This window comes from Vicugna pacos, chromosome 1 (genome assembly GCF_048564905.1).
Source record: "Vicugna pacos chromosome 1, VicPac4, whole genome shotgun sequence".
NCBI lineage: Eukaryota > Metazoa > Chordata > Mammalia > Artiodactyla > Camelidae > Vicugna > Vicugna pacos.
In genome coordinates this window covers 41,048,065-41,069,235 of record NC_132987.1, presented here as the reverse complement: position 1 = coordinate 41,069,235, position 21,171 = coordinate 41,048,065, and positions in this window count along the sequence as shown.

Sequence of the window (21,171 nt, the reverse complement as noted above, 5' to 3'; positions counted from 1 at the left end):
CCTCCCCAGAGACCTAGCCTCATGGAGCTTATAGCCTAATCTATGACACAGACATAAGACATGAAGGAATGTAAAACTACAACCATGATCAATCCTGGGAAGAAAAGAAATATGAGGAGTTTATCTGGTCAGAAGGGTTAGATGAGATTTTCCTGATATTGTAATGATACAGCCAAGCTGTCAAGACGAATAGGAACTGATGAGGCAAAAAGGAGAGAGTAGAAGGACCAGTGTGTGCAAAGGCCCTGCAGTGCAAGAGAACAAGGACCTTTTAATGAAATGAAATAGCGGTCAATGACTTGGTAGTAAGAAAGCAAGAGGAAGTGTGAAAAGATTTAAAGCTGCTGAGATATGGTTTTGTGGTCTCAGTCAAGGAGTTTGTCTTTATTGTACAAGTATAAGAAAGACATCAAGATGCTCTAATCAGATAATGATAAGATGGCCTTGTGTTTGAAAAGATCATTCTGCTTAATGTGTGTGGTCAGAGTGATAAGAAGAGGTCACTTTGAGAGCTTTTGCACTGCTCCAGGTGAAAGATAACAGTGGCATAGACGGGGTGGAGGAAAGCCTGAATGAAAGGATATAGGAAGTATAATCCCCAAGGCTTACTGATGGATTGAATATTGGAGGTGAGGGGGAGAGAAGTATTCTGGATGATTCCTTGGTTTCTAGCTTTAGTAACACATTGATTGCTGGTTATATTTACTAAGAAGAATACCAGAATACCAGTTTTGGGGCAAAGATTGGGTTTAAGCTGTAGGTGAGATATAGAAGTGGAGGTATTAAGAAAAAAGGTGGATACATCTGTTAAGAATTCAGAGGAAAAGTCTGTTGTGAAAATATATACGTGCATAAACTTGGTATTCTAATGTGTGACTTTTATGAGATTGTTGAGGGAGGGAGAAATGGCATGAATAATCTACCTTGTAAGTAAAACGTGAAGAATTTTAACATGTATTTGTTAAGTGAAAAAAAGAGAAAGACAGTCTGCAAAGGATAGTGAGAAAAATTATTGGAGAGAATAGATACGCCTGTGAAACCAGGATGCCACAGAGATTAATGGACGATTGGGATTAAGTCCAAAAAAATGGTTACTATGCTGAGCAACTTAGGCAATAATAAATAATAACTGCTAATGTCTGAAGATTTACTGTGCGTCAAAGATTTTCTCAGGGTTTTGCGTATATTAATTCCTTGAATCTCCCACCTGTACTATGGTATAGAAACTGTTATCCCCATTTTATGGATGAAGAAAGTGAAACATAGAGAGGTTAAGTACCTCACTGAGATCACACAAAAAGTAAGTAGAAGAGCTAGCCTTCAAAGCAAGGCAGTCTGACTTCAGAGGTCTCTGTTTTGTTTACCACTAAGTTGTTCTGCCTCTTGACAAGTCAAAGATAGAGAAAAAAAATTGTCTTTGTCTTGAGTGACATGAAGGTCAATCATAACCTTACTACAAATGTTAGGTTTGAATGGAAGGAAAGGGCCAGGCCAACAACCACACGGAGGTGAATCGTAGAGTAGGGGGTGGGAGGAGGTGAAGAAATGGACAGTGCATTTAGACACAGCTGGAAAAGCAGCTGTCCAGATTCATGGCCCTGAGAAATGTAGTTTGAATCAGTCCCAAGATAGAGTCTTGCAAGTAGGACTTTTGGAAGCCAGGCAACTATGGAAGACTCCAAAGACTCAGATCATCTCTAATTGGACATAGGAAGCGGTTCTGAAATGCATCAGGCTCTGAGTTCAGTTTTAGAGTGAGATAAAATCATTGGGTTACTTCTGATATTAACTTTCTGATTATCTATCACTCCTACTCCCAGACTCAGGCACTTATTACAGTGCTTTATATGTAGCTGGAGAAAGGGGGTTTGCAGGGGAGTCACCCTGGGGTTAGAGGACTTGGAGTGTTTATCCTGTTCTCCACCAGCTGTGACTTTAGACAAATCCAAATCTCCTGGTTCTTCGCTATAAAAGAGGAAGAAACAGTCCCTTCTCAGTATTGTTGGTAGGATTAAGAATAAAAATGCCTTGTTATCTACACGATCTTATACAAATCTTAGCTGCTAATATAATAAACTGTATTGGAGGAGGGAAGGAAGGAGAGAGACTCTGGTCTGAAAGTTTCATTAGACAAGAAGAAAGATGAGCCTACTGAAAATGTGGGCACACAGTAGGTGTTCAATAACTATTTGTTGGTGGATTAATGGATTGTTTTCCCATTTAAGAAGGGCTAGAAAGAAAAACGTGCATCCGCTGGGGTCAGACAAAGATCACCCTGACCTTTGTTTGAACACCATTCCCGTGAGCGCACTGGCCAACAGAAGGGGAGTTTCACGTTAGCAGTAGTGATAGAACAGGCATTTAACATAAATATTGCTGATTGATTGAACTGGGCATATCATCAACATTGCAGCACAAAGCATTGCGACAAGTGATCCTGGGAGATTTGAGAGGAACAAGTTTGCCAGCCCTCCAGCCGGCAGACATTTCCTGAAGAGTCGCACTGCAGTGCCCCGGATGGACTGCCCACCAGTGCCAATTAAATGTAGTTGGCAGTTAAACTTTCAGGGTGGCAGAAAATGATCTTTAGGACAGCTTCGGATTCACTGGGGGCGTAGTCATTTCTACAGAGCTACATTTTCACTCAGAATTTAAACAAGAGGTGGAAGATGAAAGACAGCCAATTGATGTCTGCATGGACTAGAGATTTTTCCTCTGGAGCAAGTATGAGAATGTTAAAATTTTTAGAAAGGGTGAGACTTTCGGCTATTTCAGCCATCACACAGTGTCCTCTGAAAGTTTTTCTTCAAGTATTTTAAAATATCATTTTTTTAAATATTGACTTTTCAAATGAATAAAACAAGCAGACAAGAACAACCAAACCAACCAACACAACAAATGAACCAAAGGGAAGAATAATGCAATTAAGAAAAGTAGCTGTCTTTGTTTGAGTCTTTCGGACCTGAGAGTGTTAATGTGAAGCATGCAAAACTAAGGAGAATTTTCTTCATCACATCTCTAGAGGAATCATCATTCTATGGACTCTTCATCCTAGAACATGCCCAGCTTTCCCTGAGAATGTTCCAGATGTCTCCAAGTGCAAAACCACAGGAAGGCCTGGTAGGATCAGGTCAGGGCAAAACGTGGAGTTTCTATGCAATTGTTGACAGAAGTTATTTAAAGGAGGGCTGTCTCTTTTTTTTCTTTCTCTTAGATACACATAGACTGTGTTCGCAGGGGGCTTTAAGATAGTTTATAAATAAAAATGTGCTTTAGTAAATAGCATTAATCTATTCATTCTAACTATACTTGCATTAAAAACACTTAATTATCACTAAATACTGGTGTAGTACTTTTATTCTCATTCCAAACTATTCATATATACAAATGTTAAATGAATATTTAATAAGTATTTTCTGAGCATCTACTACAATCTCAACTCTATTCAATCTCTGAAGATATAACAATGGACAGAATGATTTCTCTCCACAGAGTTTACATTCCTAGTGGGAAAATAGATAATCAAAAGCAATTATGACAGAGATTTACAAGTGTTATAGAAGGTAAGCATTAGGTCCTATTGGGCAAATAGCAAAAGGCATCTAATCCCAACTCCAAGTGAGAGTCCCGTGACTTCCTGGAAGACACGATAACTCAACTGCTGTCGAAGGATGACTAGGGGTGAGTAAAGCAAAAGAACCAAGGTTAAGAAAGTGAGTTCCAGTCAAATGAAATGCCATGTGTAAAAGTCTCAAGACGAGGGAGAGATGATTCATGCAAGGAAGCAGAAGACATTATCTATGACTGGAGTCAAAAGTTCAGGATGAGAAGCGGCAAGATTAAGTAGAAATCAGAAAATGTAAGACCTCTAAGCCATGTTAAGAATTTGGACTTTATTGTAAGGGCAACAGAAAACCATTGAAAAGTTACATTTGTGGTAAGATTAGATCTATATTGTAGGAAGGTCATTTGGACATCACTGTAGAGGATACAGGGACCCCTTGCTAGCCACATTATCATTAGTGCAGCTTCTAGTGTCTTAATTCAGGGGTAAAGAGGCTAAGATAAATTTTTACATTAAGCTCCCACTCTTCAAACTTTTGCTAAACACTATGCCAAATAGGTTCAGAGTATAATGTCCTTCTCTATCTGAATTCTTGCTGTCCAAACTGAGGAATCAAATAGATTCAGAAAATGAAGAATACTTGTAAATTTAAGTGAGATAACAATGGAGGGTGGAGACATAATCAAGGTAACAAATTGGCAGTGACCTGAGGGTGTAAGAGGTATTTAGAATAGAGCATCAGTAGACCATTGTGATAGATTTGATATGGAGGGGAGTTTGAGCATGATGCCGGCTGTTTGGGGGAAATCTTTGGTGTTTCTATTGCTGTGGTAGGAAACAAGGGAAGGGGAGTCGGTTTTGGTGAAATGGAGTATGGGTATCACGGGATGGAAAAGATTCTAAATTCTGTTTGGGACATACTGAATTTAAGGTGTAAGTGGAAGACTGCAGTAGAACTGTCCAGAGCAGTTAGAAGTTTGAGTCTGAATCTAAGAAAATGGATCTGGGCTGAAGAGACAGAATTTCTAGCTGTTGGCTTATAGATGGTATGGCAGAGACTGTTAGTTGTCCACTAAAATCCATCTTCCCCTTCTCTCTGAGGATATGCCCAACGAAAGCCCACATTTTCCAGCTCTCACTGTGGAGTCATGTGGTCATGACCACATTCTCAGCAGTGTGACGTGAATAGATGTGATGTGTTCAACTTCTATGGCATTGGTTTAAAGAGTAGTCCCTACTCCTGAACTTCCTTGTTTCTTTTTTCCTCCCTCAGAGACCTGAACTTACAGAAACCTAGCTTCAAATAGCAGACAATTAGAATGCAGATGATTTAGGGTTGCAGAGCAGCAAGACAAAGGAAGCTGGGTTGCTGAGTGACACTATGGAGCACAGCTGCTGCCATCTTGGACCACGTACAACTTGACTTTTAGGTGAGAAAGAGATAAACCTTAATTTGGGGGCCACTCCTTTTTTTCATAAAGGCTTAGCCTTCACCTTAAAGAATAGGGATGGCAGTCCTATGAGAGTATGTTAGATACAATAGGGAAAAGTATACTGAATGAGAAAAGAAAGACTCTATGATAGGACCTCACAGAACATCAACAATGAAAAAGTAAGTAGACAAGAATCCTGAAAAAGAAGGTGAAAAGGTGTAACCTGAAATATAGGAGGAGGTCAAGGGGTAAGCTTGGGAAAGAATGTTTGAAAAGAAGAGGAGAGTGCTCACTAGTGTCAAATGATGTTAACAGATCAATAAAATAAGACTCAAGGGAAAAGTCTAGGGGATTTAGTGTCAAAGAGGCCACTGATGAGTCTGGTAAGAACAGGTCTGGAGGAGTGGTGGTATGAAGAGATGGCAGAAAGATGAGGAAACAGAGGTTGCACAGCATTTTAAAGAAATTTGGTGTGGCAGAAAGGAGAGAGGTGGAGCCAGAATTATGGGTGGAAGTAGGATCAGCAACTAATAGCTAACATTTCCTAAGGGGCCAGGTAGTGTTTCATTTTACACATATTTTCCCATTCATTCAATCCTTACAAAAGACCTATGAAGTCGGTTCTACTATGTATATTTCACAGAAAACCAAGGCACAAAAATGTCAAATAACTAAGTTTTGGAGCATTCTTAATTACCTTGTACTGCAGCAACTGGTCAGGCAGCTTAAGGAGGCTATATATGTTTGTTCTTTATATCTGCATAACATTCAACTTCAAATATCCATGCTGAACATAAGCTGAAATTTGAAGTTAGGTGTAACAAAGTATTTACTTCAAGGCAAAGCAAATCAGTTGCTCCACCCCAACCAAGGCCCAGAAAATTTTCTATTTGTCTTATTCTCTGAGCCTTGATTAGTTAAGGAAGGATGCTTCCAGATGTTCTGCCTTGATAATAATCGCCATCATCTGTTAGTCACAGCATGAATTATAGAGTTGATTTGTGGGTCCATTTGGAATGGCTTGCCCTGGATGCCAACATTATGAAGCTTGCTGTTTGTTTGAAATAAGTACCAAGGGATCTACAAAAGCAGCTAGGAGAACATAGAAGAAATGTTTCCTGGGGAGTGGTGAGGGCCCCCTTTCTATTTTGGAGACTATGAATTTATTATGGTGTTTATCTGCATAGTTACATGATTTCCTCCAAATTATATTCAGCTACTGAGATGAATATAGTGAGATGGGAGGTAGTTGAGATTCTCTAGGCTTGGGCTTCTGCCAGTAGATAATGGAAGAATAATGAGCAAAGGAGTAAAGATATTAAAAACAGAGTTGTAGAAATGATGGACCATGAGACTTAAGCTGTGCAGAAAAGGATATGATGAACCATGAGACTTAAGCTGTGTAGAAAAGGGAGCCATGGTAGAGGTGATCAAATGACTGAAGCAAGAAAGTCCATGAGAGCAGGCATCTTTGACTTCCTGGTTCACTCCAGGAATCCAGTGTCTAGAACAATAGAAGGCACCAAGACGGCTCTCAATACTATTTGTTAAGTAGCTTAAGAATGAGATGAGAGACTGCAGTATTGGGAATAATTAAGCAACAGTCAAAGAATAAGAGTTTTGGATCAAATCGCTGTGGAGTCTGAATTTACAATTTAAGAACTGGACTAGTTTCAGGGAAAGATTATGGTTCCAGATTTACAACTTCGTGGTGGGTGCCTGAAGGGCACTGCACAGGATAATAAGTTACTAGAGATGAGGTCAAATTCTCAGAGCTGAGGGTTTGTTTGAGTTGAATACACATCTTTCTGAGCACTCAACGCGGTAACAAAACCTGTGGAGAGGGGAGAACTGTAAACCCAGGTGACAAGGCAAAATCAGTAAGTGAGAGGGAATGGTTAGATCTGAAGACAACACACTGAAGGACAGAGGATGGTGTACAGGTCAAAGACAAAAATTCCAGCTAGCATCACTCAATAAAAATAATGGTTAATGTGTTCCATTCACCTGGATAAAGTGGAGGACAATGGATACTTTATAGTCTGAGTTACCTGTTTTCATGGTCTAAAATGAAATATCGATTGCCTGTCTGGAAAATTATTTCATTCTGTGCCATCTGACATGAATCGTCCTTCTTTCTCTTTCATATGCCAAAACTGGATGAATCTATAATGGCAAATTTATTTGACAGTAATGATCAATTAATCAAAAAAAATTCAAGCCAGTTTATGAAAATGGATATTATCTAGTCTTTGAGTTTCTGATATTTGATTAATAATGTGCTCACAAATGCTTATTATTCACTATTCTTTCTAGACAATAATTTTCTTTTTTTTCTTTATTTTCTTTGCAATGGCATGCATAATTTGGAGCTGTGTATGCCAAATATCTTGAACTGGTGAAGGTCTTTTGTTTTTTTATTGTTGTATATTGTTTACTTGTTGAAATAGTTTGAAATTAACTTTATTCAAATTGACAATACAGATATTTCCTCTTAAAAAGATTAGTTCTTATTGTGATGATATTATGTAAAATGCTAAATATTTTGTTGCATGTCTTGCAACTAAAATTTATCTCAGCTTTTTTGTAATATCTAGAAACAAATAAAGGTGATACATTCCTTTGCACACCTGGAAGAGAAAATGGAAAACAGAGGCAATCATATCAATAATCTAAGTACATAAATGACTTGGCTCTTTCTTTTGAAACTGTTTCTTCACCTAAGTTATCTGCATATTTGTTTAATTCTCCTCATTCCTCTCTTCCCATAGAGAGACAGTGTCTGAATCAGAAACCAAAGAAAAGGATTCTAATCCTTTGGTTAGAGAATGGGTAAACATGTTCTGATGTCTGTGTTGTAATATGGGTAGAAACTTTCACAGCCAAAAAATATTAACAAAGAATCCTTTACCTTGATTCTTATTAACTAGGATTTAGGAAAAGAATCCCACCAGTGAGTAGACCATTTCAGAAAGAGTGTTTTCATGCCGAACTCTTGATTCCCTTGTCTTTGTAAAGCCTGAGAGTCACCAGACACTGTTTGATAGCTTGTTCCACTATTCTCTAGTATTCTTTTCTTTTCACCATTTCAACTATGTTAGTCAAATGAGTTTCCATGGCCCCGTCCTCAAAAGTTGTACAGGGCATGATGGCTTATGTTTTGCTTGGCAAAATTCTCTAGAACGTGATTCATTGTCTGCAGGTGATTCATGGTTAGGAAATTAATTCTGAACCTGCCAGTGATTGCGGTTGATTAAAGTCCAGAAGTCCCTGCCGTCTATTCACTAGCACTCTTTGTCAACTGGAATATTTCTATAATAAAAAAGAGCCGAAAGTAGATGTGCTTGATGCGTGGAATTTACATGCATGTTTGCATCTTTTGAAAGAGCTACTCAAGACTACACAATTTTAACACTTGGCATGAAAATCATTCTAAAAGTGTCTGACTGAATGAATCACATTTTACAAATAAATATCTGTCAAATGGTGCAATTACTTCAGATCCAGTCATTAAGCAATAAAATAAAGCAGTAAATAGGATACATCTGCTGCAAAGTGCTATAGAAATGTGAGTTTCCTTCTCAAGTTACTTGTCTTTTAATATTTTAGCCTAATTGGTTGGAATGATTCACTAGAAACATCAACCATTTAATGCAATCACGGTACCAAAAAAGGAGGGAAAAAAGGCTTCCTAAACCAGTCAATAGGAGAAGGGAAAAAAACACCTACTCATACAAGAAAAGAAAGCAAAAACCAGAGATGGGACATAAAGCATTGCTGCTATGTGCCAGTAAGAGGAATGCTTTGGGATGGAAGATCACACATCTTTTGAAAAGCAGTGACAATCTTTCAAGGTGTTATCTGGTTTCCTACCATTACAAAACACCTAGCTGTGCACATGCACATAGAAGTAAATTTAAGATCATTCTGTTCGTAAACCAACTGAAATTCTTGGAATGTTTCATTTTTCTAAAATAAAGTGAGTAAACAGATATGATATTAGCTTCATAATGCTCTACCACCTTATCAGTGGTACAGAGTTTACACTGAAAGGCAGGCCAGGCAACACATTAGGTAATTATGATCTATCACCATAGGGACAGAATTAATAAAATATTAAATCTCCTTTCTCTAGTTAACTTTCCTTCTATTTGAGTAATTATACAAAGAAACATGAGAAATAGGAAACTTGTTAAAATTCAGTTTGGTAAAATATTTAAAATAAAGTTTTGTTGGGATTTGACTATAAAAAGTACATTTTTGTTGTTGAAACTTAACAAAAATAAGCAGAAGAAATTAACAATCACATAATTCTTTCATTCTGGTGACTGATGCTGGTGCCTAGGTGTCTTACGATTTTTCTGTTTTTCATTGTATATTTTTAAGGCTGGACCTAAAGATGCCTCCTTTGCCTCCTTTGTTTCAGTTTTCTCCCTTGTACCTCTGTCACTACCATAAAAAGAGCATGCTCAGCTTAGCACACTGTTCTAGGAGGATGAGAAACACGTGGAGCAGAGCTGTTCCAGCCAATCCACGTACCAAGAGTGATGTGCAAATGCACAAGGGATAATAAATGATTGTTATTTGGGGTGACTTGTTATGCAGCGGTAGCTAACAGATGTCATGTGCATATATATGTGTGTGTGAATATAGGCATTTATGTATATATATATGTACATACACATATATTTAAAAAAATCAAAAGCATAATGTCCTTTAGATTGTTTTTTTCAGTTAATATATGTTAACTGAATTAATACAGAATAACCATACTTATCTCAAATATAAACAAGTAATTATTTCCATTTTTGTCTTACTGCTAGAGTATGAGGTCCTTGAAAACAGATACCACTGTAAGCCAGTGCCTGGCCAGGAATAATAAGAACTAAACAAGTATGTACAGACTAAATTAAATTTTTCAAGGACACTATTTTAACGGTTACATTTTTTCCATTGTATATATACATGCATATATACATTTATGTCTATATATATGCATTTATATTTCTAATCAGACTCTTATTTTTATTTTTGTTAAAATTCTTTTCTGTGCACATTTATGATTATTTCCTTAGAAAAAAATTCTTGGAAGTAGAATTTTGGGGCCAAAGTATATAGGTAGGACAGCTATTTTAATAAATTCTTTTTTATCAGCATCTTAGCAATCACAATTTGGCAAAAGCTTTTTTTTCTCTCTCTCTCTCTCCTTTTTCTTCTAACTTATTCGATTCATTATGTGGCCTTTCCAGATTAAGGAAAAAAGTGGTCTCAGATTGTGCTTCATGTAGTTTAAAAATGGGTATTTTTCCCCCTTAAAAAACAAGCTGCAACCATGTCCTAGTCTATCATTTTCTCTTTTCTGTTTTGCAGAATTCTTTCATGCCCTGTCAATACAGATCTATTGAGGTTCTCCTATGTGTGGGGTGCTTCTCTCATCAATCCCTTTTTTTAAAAGGCAGTGCCCCTCCTCCTCCATTTCACACTCAAGGGAATGAACATATGGAGCAGCAGAGACTATTAAAAACAGGTTGAAAATTCCAAAGACAGGACTTATCAAAGCCGGGAGATTGGCAATCTTGGGGTACACGCCTGTTGTCTAGCTTGAGGGGACTTTTCATTGTTTTTCAGTTTGGACAGGTTTTAGAGCAAAGACCCGGAAGTTGACCAGAGAGACAGAGAACATTAGCAACCATAGGTGAGGGTGGGCATTCTACTGCAGAGAAACTTAAACCCACACCATTAATCTGAGCGTAGCCTTTCAAATGGCTATTGTGTCTGAACCTCTTCCTTCCTCACCTCTAGGGATCATTCTATAACGCAGACTTCATGGTGAACAAAGACACTTGCTTTCTCACAGTACCTGTTCAAAGTACAATAGACTTGTCAATCTATGGTAATGTTATTCCCCAATTCTGCTAAGCAATGTATTTATTATAAAACATAAAAGATGGTAGGCTGACAGATTTTTTTTTAGTACGTAATAGATTTTAACTATGTCCAGTCTATTTTCATTGTTGTATATTCCTATAATTAAAAAAAAAAACTTTTGTTAGTTGTTTTCTAAACTACACTAATTCCTATTTTAATGCTGATATTATGTTCACTGCAGGGCTGTAGCTAAGGAAATATCATCAGAGAATTTAATTCTACCTTGAAATAGGTATATGGTTTGTAAAGGTCAGAAAAAAGATGGAGGCGTTCTTTTAGTTTCAAATAACTGTAATTTTGGCCCACGCCTGGTATCAGAATTGTCTTGGACTAATTTGAATATAACTCCTCTTAACAGAGTCAGAACATTTTCTCCAGGATCAGAATTTGATTCTGTACTTAGAATAAAAGCTGAAAGGATTTCAGCTATGCCTCACCCTCAATACACACCCACAAAGGCCGCGGCTTGTCACTCTTACGTGAAGCTGTGCTTGTAAGCAGCCTATTTCAAACTGAAATTACAGTTGGAAGTACCATATTTCAGTAAAGATTTTCCCATTTATCCACAAACTCCAATTTAATTTTTAAAAAGCCACTGAATTTTGAAACAAATTAGAAAGGGAAAATGAAAAATAATACTCTCTATTTATGTTGGAAAGATCGGAGACATGATTCGGAGCCTCTCCCTATCCTCTCCCCCACAAAAGATCAGGTTTATACATATATTCACAGTGATATGAGTAATTGGCCAATTATTCAGATATCTGGCCTGAAATATTCAGACATACTCCGTAAAAGTGTTTTGGTACTTTTGGGCTTGAATTATTGAGGTAATTGGACCAATTCACTATTTCACGTTGCCTCTGTAAGTATAGTGGTACCTTAATTATAGTCTAATTTACAGGGTTTCTTTTCCTCCACAGACACTTTTAGAATACCGGATTTCAAATGGGGAGATTTGAGTTTGAGTCCCTCTCCCCCTCATTAGCCATGTGACCTTGGACAAGCTGCTCTCCTTGGCATGGGGGAAGGAGAGGGACTGTCCCTTGATCCAGAACAAGACTATGATGTGTAACCTACGCATTTCATGAAGTTGAGGAGGGTTAAATAACATGACAGGAAGAGCTATCGGTTATTGGTCATACACGCTTTCATTTAATTTTCACAATCACAAATTGTGTAAAAGAATTGATGTTTAGAGAAATTAAGAACATTGCCAAAGTCGTGCAGCTAGAACTGCCCAGAGCACGGACTCAAAGCCCAGACCTGGATTCTACTGTACACATTACATGGTCTCGCTAATGAGACAAACTCCTGCACATACATAAAGGATTATTTTCCATATGATTCCAGTAAGTGCAGTGAGCCAGGCAACCTACAATGAGTTGAACAAACTTCCATATTGGTGGGTATTTAAAATTTATGGATTTTTCACCTTCTTTCAGCAGTAATTCTAGGACACTTGAACAAATGGCTCTTAACGGTGTCGCTGTTGGGGCTGTAGCCATGTGTTCATGAAGGACATGTGAAACCTGTTAGCTTTGGCACCATCATCAATAATAACTTTGCCATTTCCCTCAGCTTGGGAATCAGTCCCTGGGGTTGGATTTGCTAACACCAGCATGAGGTCCCTTATCTAATCAGAGCGAGACCCAGCCATATTTCAGTGCATTTGACAAGGAATGATGTAATGGTCTTAGCTGAAAATGAGATATGCATTTGACATTTGAATATCACACAGTAATAGGATTGTCAACGGAATTGCCAGTAATAGGTTTAGTAAAAGCATAGTTTAAAATAGGGTAATGGTTTTACTCTACAGCCTTTTTTTTCTCCCTGGTCACCATGTTACTTACCCCGACACATGTATATATATATATATGTTGACACACTTATACACTCACTTATCTATGAAATAATAACGATTTGCCTGTGAAAACAACCAGGTTGTGTCTGTTTAAATACGGAGAAGTCACTATTTTTCCACACTCAGGATTTTCCCACATACTGATGAAAAAATAAGAAATCTTCCTGTTTGGATTCCAGTGGTGAGAACTTCTCCATATGTTCACCATCTCTTTATACTTTAGATATTTTGAAGGTAACAAGAAGTATGTTCCATCCTCAGTAAATTTCCACTGAACTTTCTTACCACAGGTAAGGATTTTAGGTGAAATTACCAAAATCCTACACAAATTGTATGCAGAAAAGGCTAATCACCATTTGCATAGCTTAAAAGAAGGAGCATTTGCAATGACTAAAGGGAATATTTGACCTGTCTAGAAATAGTAGATAAGGTATAATAGACAGCATAACTCCATGGAACACAGAAATGCCACACATAGGCTGAGTTTACATTAAACTATTGCTAGAAAAACTGCACACGGAGGTCAGTCTTTGACAGATCTAAAAATACAACCATGTGGATCAAATTTTCCAGTCATAGCTTCATCTGTGTAGATTTTCTCTTTCATTTGTAAAAATCTTGCTGTTTCTGCAGAGAAACTGATTAGACTGTCCACGTTAGTGCTGAGCGACGTATTTCTGAAAATGAGCTTCAGCCTACAACAATGCAGTCTATTTGCTGTATTTTTTTTTTTAATCTGTCCAAGACCAGCTTTTAGGTCTTACATTTCAAATCTGACAATTTGCCTTTGGCATAAACTCTCTCTTGGTGGCAGCTTCTTGAATTTTCACATAAATAATTTTCCAGTTGAGAACAGTATCGATACAGTAATGTCATTAGAACATACATTTTTAAACCTCTTCTAGTGATTAACATACATTTCCATACATTTTGGGTTTTTTTATCTTAGTATAAGAGAATAATGTTACCCATGTTCACCTCAACTCATAAACTAATGCTTTAGAACAATTGAGCTGGAAGATGAAACAGTTCTTGGAATATTTTACAAAAATGTTGTTTTATCAAGGACTTAATTTTTCCCTAGGACCTCAATCACATCTGAAAGTGCTTTGTTTTTCTAGGCCACTTGATTTGTTTAGCAACTTAATGCTCTAGTAATGCTAAGACACTACTGAAAAAAGGCTTTGACTAAAATGTATGTTTTGTCCTATATCATTTAAAAATGAAACTCCCCAAATAAGCACATTTTATAGATAATTGAAGCTTATTCCACTAAGTAACCAATGTTTTATGTTTAAAATTTGTTCATGTTTTGGTAAAATTTCCCCTAAACATTTCTAATTCACCTGAAGGCCAAATGTAATAGATTAATTGTGGTGTCTCCCTGGCTTATCATTTCCCTGCCTGTAGGACCAATGGCCTTAGTAGACAGGCTGCTCCCTCAGGAACCATTTGTGAACTCTTTCTCATGGACTTCTCTGATTGTCTCATTGTTAGACACCTGACTTAAACTAAGTCATTAAGTCCTTCTCCATGATTTTTCAAATAAAAGTAAGTTATAGTCCTTGGAATTGAAGTGATGGGAGCTAGGGAGGTAATGCTGACGTACTGCTGGCAGCCATTATCCACAGCATGGAGGAAGCCAGTCTGCAGCGGGAGAAATGACACTTGGAGAGGCCCAGGTGAGCAGAGGAATAAAAGATTGAAAGAGGGGCTCCTGGGGAAGATCAGTTAATTTGCTCACTAATCTCTGAGGCTGCACCTCTGTTCTTCCTGAGGCTAGGAAAGTAGCCTTCTGGTAAGTTTCTTTTATTGTGTAAAAGCCCGTTCCATTTGAATTTCTGGCACGTGAAACCAAATGATCTTGGTAACATTATCCCATATTTGTGTTGTCTACAGCTGATTCAGGCAAACGTCTGAACGCCATCACAGAACAGACTGGGTGATTTTTACGTGAAGCTCAGTCAGTGTAATTTTACAGAAGCAATGGAACCTTTCACAGGAAATTTTTTCTTAAAAATGACAATGACATTGATCTTCTTAGACATAGCATACTGAACGCAACTTTGTATTTTCTTGATGATTTAGAGCTTGTATACTAAAATAAATTTAAATTGTTGTGCTCTCATAACTCAGTATCACGTTCAAGAGGTTTTTGAAATAGGAGAGGCTATTTAGACCAAAACTAAATGGCCTCAGACAGCTATGCTGTGGAAGATATTGGATCTAATTTACAAGAACTCTCTTTCATTCCTACATTGACTTGTTGTTGGTTCTCATCTCCTGCCCCTAGAAAGCGGTGGCTTGAGAAATAGCCTGGCCATTAGAAGTGGAGAGATCTGGGTTGGTCAGAATGAGTACTCTTTTGCTTACCAGCTGCTTGACCTTGGGTAGGTTATTTCAGTGCCTGACCTTGTCTCCCCTCTTACAAAACTGGCTTAAAAGTAGACTTTTTTTCTGAAATATAAATTAGAGAATACATGTAAAACACATATAGGAGTTTGATAAATGTTAGGTCATTTCTGGTAACCATTCCCACTCAATTTACTGCTCCTAAATTGTCCTAGGCTAGGAAAGCAAGTCTGAGGATATGAAATCTGAAGTTTTGATGGTCATTAAAAGTGACTCAGTTTAAAGAATCACTTTAAAGATCATCTACTTCGAAGTTTACTTAATTAAAAACGACTTGACCATATTAAGTGCTCTCTACAAAGTCCCTGTCATATGCTTAGGCAAATACTTCCCCATTCTACCCCAAAGGGTGCCTATTTGTTCATTCCACCCTTGGGAAGCTAAGATTATTGGAAAGTTCTAGTTACATTGAGCTCATTGCATATTGGAATTGGTTCCACCCACCATCATCACCATGTAGGTAGAAGTATGTGTGCTTCTGTATAATAACTATTCAGATATTAGAAAGATACTGTCTTGTCCCCCAAACTGTTTTCATCCATGTTAAAAATGTCTGCTTATGTTATTTCATCTTCTTTAATCAACTTCTCAATATTACTGAGTTTATCACTTTGAAATTTGTGCAGAGGAATTGTCTGAGTCGTTTGGAATAGAATCAGAATTCTCTCAGAGCAGCCCCAGATTTCATTTTTGATAACTAAGCAGAAAGTGCTCAAGCAGAGAGATGTTTGTATCCTGAATGAAGTTATCATCAGTGAACCTAAATTACAGCCCAAGGTCCTTCCCAAGAATCAGTTAGGAAAATTTGTTCACTATCAATCAAAGCTAAATCAGGTCTCTCTTTACTTGTCTGTAGATATGTATCTATGCACCAATTATAAAATCTTTTATCTTACCCATTTTTGAAACTAGTTATTTGCATGTTTCTGTGATTTTCCAAGATTACCACGTGGTTCTGTCATCTCAGTTGTAAGTGATTTTACCACAGTAAGCTGGACTTACTTAGGACATGTAGAATTCTAGGTATTCTTAAAATCATGATTGTCATTTTGATATAACTCGTTTCAACTCTTGTTTTATATATTTCTGTCTGAAAAAATTTCTACCTTTAGAGAACTGCTTTCTGTATGTCATTTACAAAAATTGCTTCAAGTAGAGATCCAATATTTTCTTGATTGCTTTTCTCTCAATAACACTAAAAACTGAAAAACTCTATTTGATACCTTTTTGGTGTGTGTGCGTGTGTGTGTGTGTGTGTGAAGGGGTTAAGGGTCAGGATATTCAGGACTTTAACCCAAATGATGAGATGACGAGTGTGAGAGTTTAAGTCAGTTGCAAAAGTTTACAGGGAAAACAATCCTCACAAGAGACCATCCTCCAATTTGATAATTTATAAAAAGTGTCTCAGAATTCACTAAAAGTGATTATACCCATGGTTACAGTTTATTACAGGGAAAGGATACAGACTTAAAACCAACCAAGGGAAGAAGAGCACAAAGCAGAGTCCAGGGAAAGTACCAAATGTGGGGCTTCCATTGTCTTCTTCTTGTGGAGTCGTGTGTTAACTTTCCTGGCATTGGTGTTTGATAGAACACATGGACTGCTGACACATGGAGTATTGCCAGCCAGGGACGTTCAGTAGACACCAGAGCTGTGGTGTTTTGATTTTGGACTTTCTAAACTCCAGAACTATGAGAAATAAATGTTTATCTAGTATATAACCATATAGTGTATGGTATTTTGTTATATTTGCTCTAGCTGACTATATATTTGTCATCTTTTCCCACAAAATATGACATGGAATAGGTACTCAATAATTTTTTTCAGTAAATAAATTAATATACACATGAAACTGCTTGTTTTTATTAAGATCTTACTACCTTCTTATGTTTAACATTCCTTATGTGCTCTTATCATTTTTCATGTGTCCTTAGAAACTCTGAGCTTATTTTACATAAAACCAGATTTCTATCTTCTCTTGTGAAATCAGAAGCCCAGGCAGACTCCTGAATAATAACAATTGTTGAAGCTGATGAGCATCCATCCCCTTTAGACTGAATAACCCCCCCAAGTTCATCGTACTATTTTCTGTTATCTGCCACTTTGTGGTAGTCATCTCTTTCTGATTAGACTGGGTTAGTGACCCCTTCATATGACAAGCGTCTTGACCTATTTTGAGGTTTCAAAGATAGCTTCACTCGGGTAATTACCAATAATAATCCACTTAGAATAATAAAATGGGAAAAGAAAGTGCATTTTAAAAAAGACATAAAATTATATCTAAGAATAAACTCAGTGACATATTGAGAATATCTATATGAGTGCAAAATTTTAGTGAGAGACATATAATTAGTTTTGATTATATAGAGATATATGTCATATTCCTGAATGCAAATATTATAAAGATATAGGTTTTCCCCTATAAATGTACAGACTTAAGACATTTCCAATAAAATGGATTTTAAAGCCCCTATGGAAGAGTACATAAATGAAAATAAACAAAAAATGTTATGAGACAATAAATAATGAAAGGAGCTTTCAAAATCAGATACCACGTTATTAAAGGTATAATAAGGACTCTGGCATGGTATTGGTGTAAGGACGGATGAACTGACAGAAGGGGATAGAAAACTGAGAAAGTGACCCAGGTCATACTCATCACTTTACTCAACCAAATTGTTTCTATTTAGAGAATATCATGTGATGAAAATTGGAAATTCATGCCATATTTGTATAAACAGAAATGCATTGATTTGTATATATCAGTATGAGGGATAAAAAAAATTGCCCTGGATAATGAGGAAAAACATGTTTTCTAATATAATAAAGAATCCATTTTGTTTAGTGGGGAAGAATGGCTTAATTTACGGGAGAGATGGCATAATTTGTTGATTAATTAGAAAATATGAAGCTTTATTTTTACTTCATAATATTTTTAGAAACCACAGATGGATTAAAATGTTAAAAAGTACATAGTTTTAAAGTCATAAAATCAATAACATATAGATGAAAATAAATCTGATTCTTGGTAGAAACACAAAGTAAATAATCAAAAATATAACTGTTAATAAAGTCAAGTACATTAAAATGAATATTGTATTAATAAAATAAGGTAAATGATAAAATAAATGGTAAACTAGTAAAAATGATTGAAAAATAAAATAAACCTAAAGAACAACTGCTCTTATTTATGAAGAATTTTATAAATTAATAAGGTATGTTAATAAGAGGAAAATTGGTAAAAGAAAAAAACCCAGCAACTCATCATAAAAGTTATGAACAATACAAGTAAACTATATCACAAAAATTGAAGAAATGTATACTAAAATATTAATAAAAAATGATTTTTCACATGTAATATTAGCAAAGATGAAAAAAATGACCATTTTCAATATTGGCAAAGGTGGTGGGAAATGAGGGCAGTCATAAATTATTTTTAGAAGTGTAAGCTATCAGCTTTTCAGAGAGCAATATGGATACGATATAACAAAGGTCTTAAGAATATTCACACATTGGAGCCAGCAAGCTCACTTCTAGGAATGTACTCTAAGAAAACAACTTGATATGTTAAAAAAGATTTATGGTCATTTTTGTTCTTTGTTACATTGTTTATGCTGCCATAAAAATATTCAGCAAAAGAAGTATGGTTAAATAAATTATGTTCAGTGAATGAATTCAGCAGAACCATGAGAAAGTGAAGAGAACAAGCAGAGCACAACCAAAGTTTTATACATACATATGTAAGTACATATCTTTAAAAATAGAAGAGTTACTAGAAGAAATTACACAAAATATTAACAATAATATGTAGAATTCATTTTTTCTACTTTATAGTATTTTTCAAATTTAAAGTTTCCTTTTTATTTGTATATTTTTAATTAAAATGATAAAGAAATACATTATTATACAAAAACAAAAAAACAAAAAAATAACAATGAAATGAAATGACCCTAGTTCTTCGCCCTTGTGGAGCTAGAGGTCTTGAGGGGGATATAGGTTTAAATGTTATCAAAAATCTTCACTGTCTTAAATGCCCTGACAGGGGTTCTGGGTGCCACGGAAACACAAGAAAACCAAATGGTGCCCAGAGGAAGTGATGTCTCAGGTAAGAACTACAGGATGAGTAAGAAGCAGGTAAACTGGGGAGGTTGAGATAGAGACGCACGTTGATCGAGGAGAGAATGCTCCAGAGAAAGGAAATTTCCATCAGTCTCAGGGGTGGAAGGAAAGATGATGCGCTGTGAGAGCTAAAGGCAGCTTACAATCTTCAGTTGAAAGCTACATGGTCATAATGTATTATCCTTTGTATTTAATGTTGAATTGATCCCTTTGCCAGTAATCTTCCTTATTTTGAGGTCTATTTTGTCTGATACTAATTGGTCACTTCGGAAGATTTTTTAATTTTGTGCTTTCATGGTCTCTCTTTTTTCATCCTTTTACTTTTTACTTATTGCTGTACTCATACTTGTGATGGATAATTTTACGCCTCAACATGACTGAGCCACAGGCTGCCCAGATATTTGGTTAAACTTTACTCTGAGCATCTGTAAGGATGTTTCTGGATGAGACTAGCATTTGAATTGGCACACTGAGTAAAGCCCATTACCTTCCCCAGGATAAGTGAGCCTCATCCAAACAACTGGGGTCCTGAATAGAACCAAAAAGGAGAAGGAAGGGGGAATTGAGTCTCTCTGCCTGGTTGTTTTTAAGCTGGGACATTGGTTTTCTTCCCAACCTGAACTTGAAGCCTTCAGGTTCAAACCAGAAGTATCTCATCATTTCTCCTGTGTCTTCCGCTTGCAAATGGCAGATTGTGGGACTTACTAGCCTCCATAATCACGTGAGCCAATTCAACAAATATATATATATGTAAAGAGATTTATTATATACATGAATATGTAAGTTTGTCTATATGTGTATGTATATACCATATTGCTTCTGTTTTCTGGTGAATCCTGATTAATACACTATTTAAAGTGAGTTACTTGTAGACAGCATAGAGTTAGGTCTTGCTTTTTAGTTCAATTCAGACCACTCTGTTTGGGGGCAAGGACTTCTCTGTTTTTATGTTTGAAAAAAATATTTCAGCCAGTAAAAATGTTGACAATTTCCTTTCCTTCCTTCCTTCTTTCCTTCCTTCTTCCTTCGAATATTTTGCTTCATTGTCCCTGGCTTGTACAGTTTCTGACAAAAAGTCTGCTAAAATTTTTATATTTGTTTTTTAGTATAATATATTTTCCAGTGACTTTGAAGACTTTATCATTGTTTTTCAGTCATATGACTATGATATGCCTTCATACGCTTTTACTCATGTATATTTTCCTTGAGATTCTTTATACTTCTTATATTGGTGGACAGATTATTTGGATCAATTTTTAAAAACAGCATTATTTCTTCAGAATTTTTTCCTATTCCTTCCTCTCACCTCTCTTGGAATCCAGTTACATGTATACTGGAATCCAGTTACACTGTTTGATATTGCCTCATAGGTCACTGATGTTTTGTTCATAATTTTCCATCTTTTTTTCTGTGTTGCATTTTGAGTAGTTTCAGTGCATATGTTTTAATAGTTTATACCACTGCAATAGTTTTTTTCTGTAATCTATTACTATATTTTTTCTACAGTGACTAATATACTGCCAATCTCACCCAAATTATTTTTATTTGTTTTATTTTTCATCTTTAGAAGCTCTTTTTCATATCTTTTATTTTTCTTTCCATCATGCCCATGTTTTTGTCTACCTACATAAACATATGTTTATGACTAATTCAATGTGTTTTTCTGGTAATTCCTTTATCTCTGTCATTTCTATGGCCATTTCTATTGATCACTTTTCTCCTAGTTAGAAGTGATATTTTCCTGCTAATTTGCATGTTTGGTAACTTTTTTTTAAATGGATGCTGGATACTGTAAATTCTCTCTTATTGGTAGTTGGACCATATTGTATTCCTTTCATTAGTGTTGG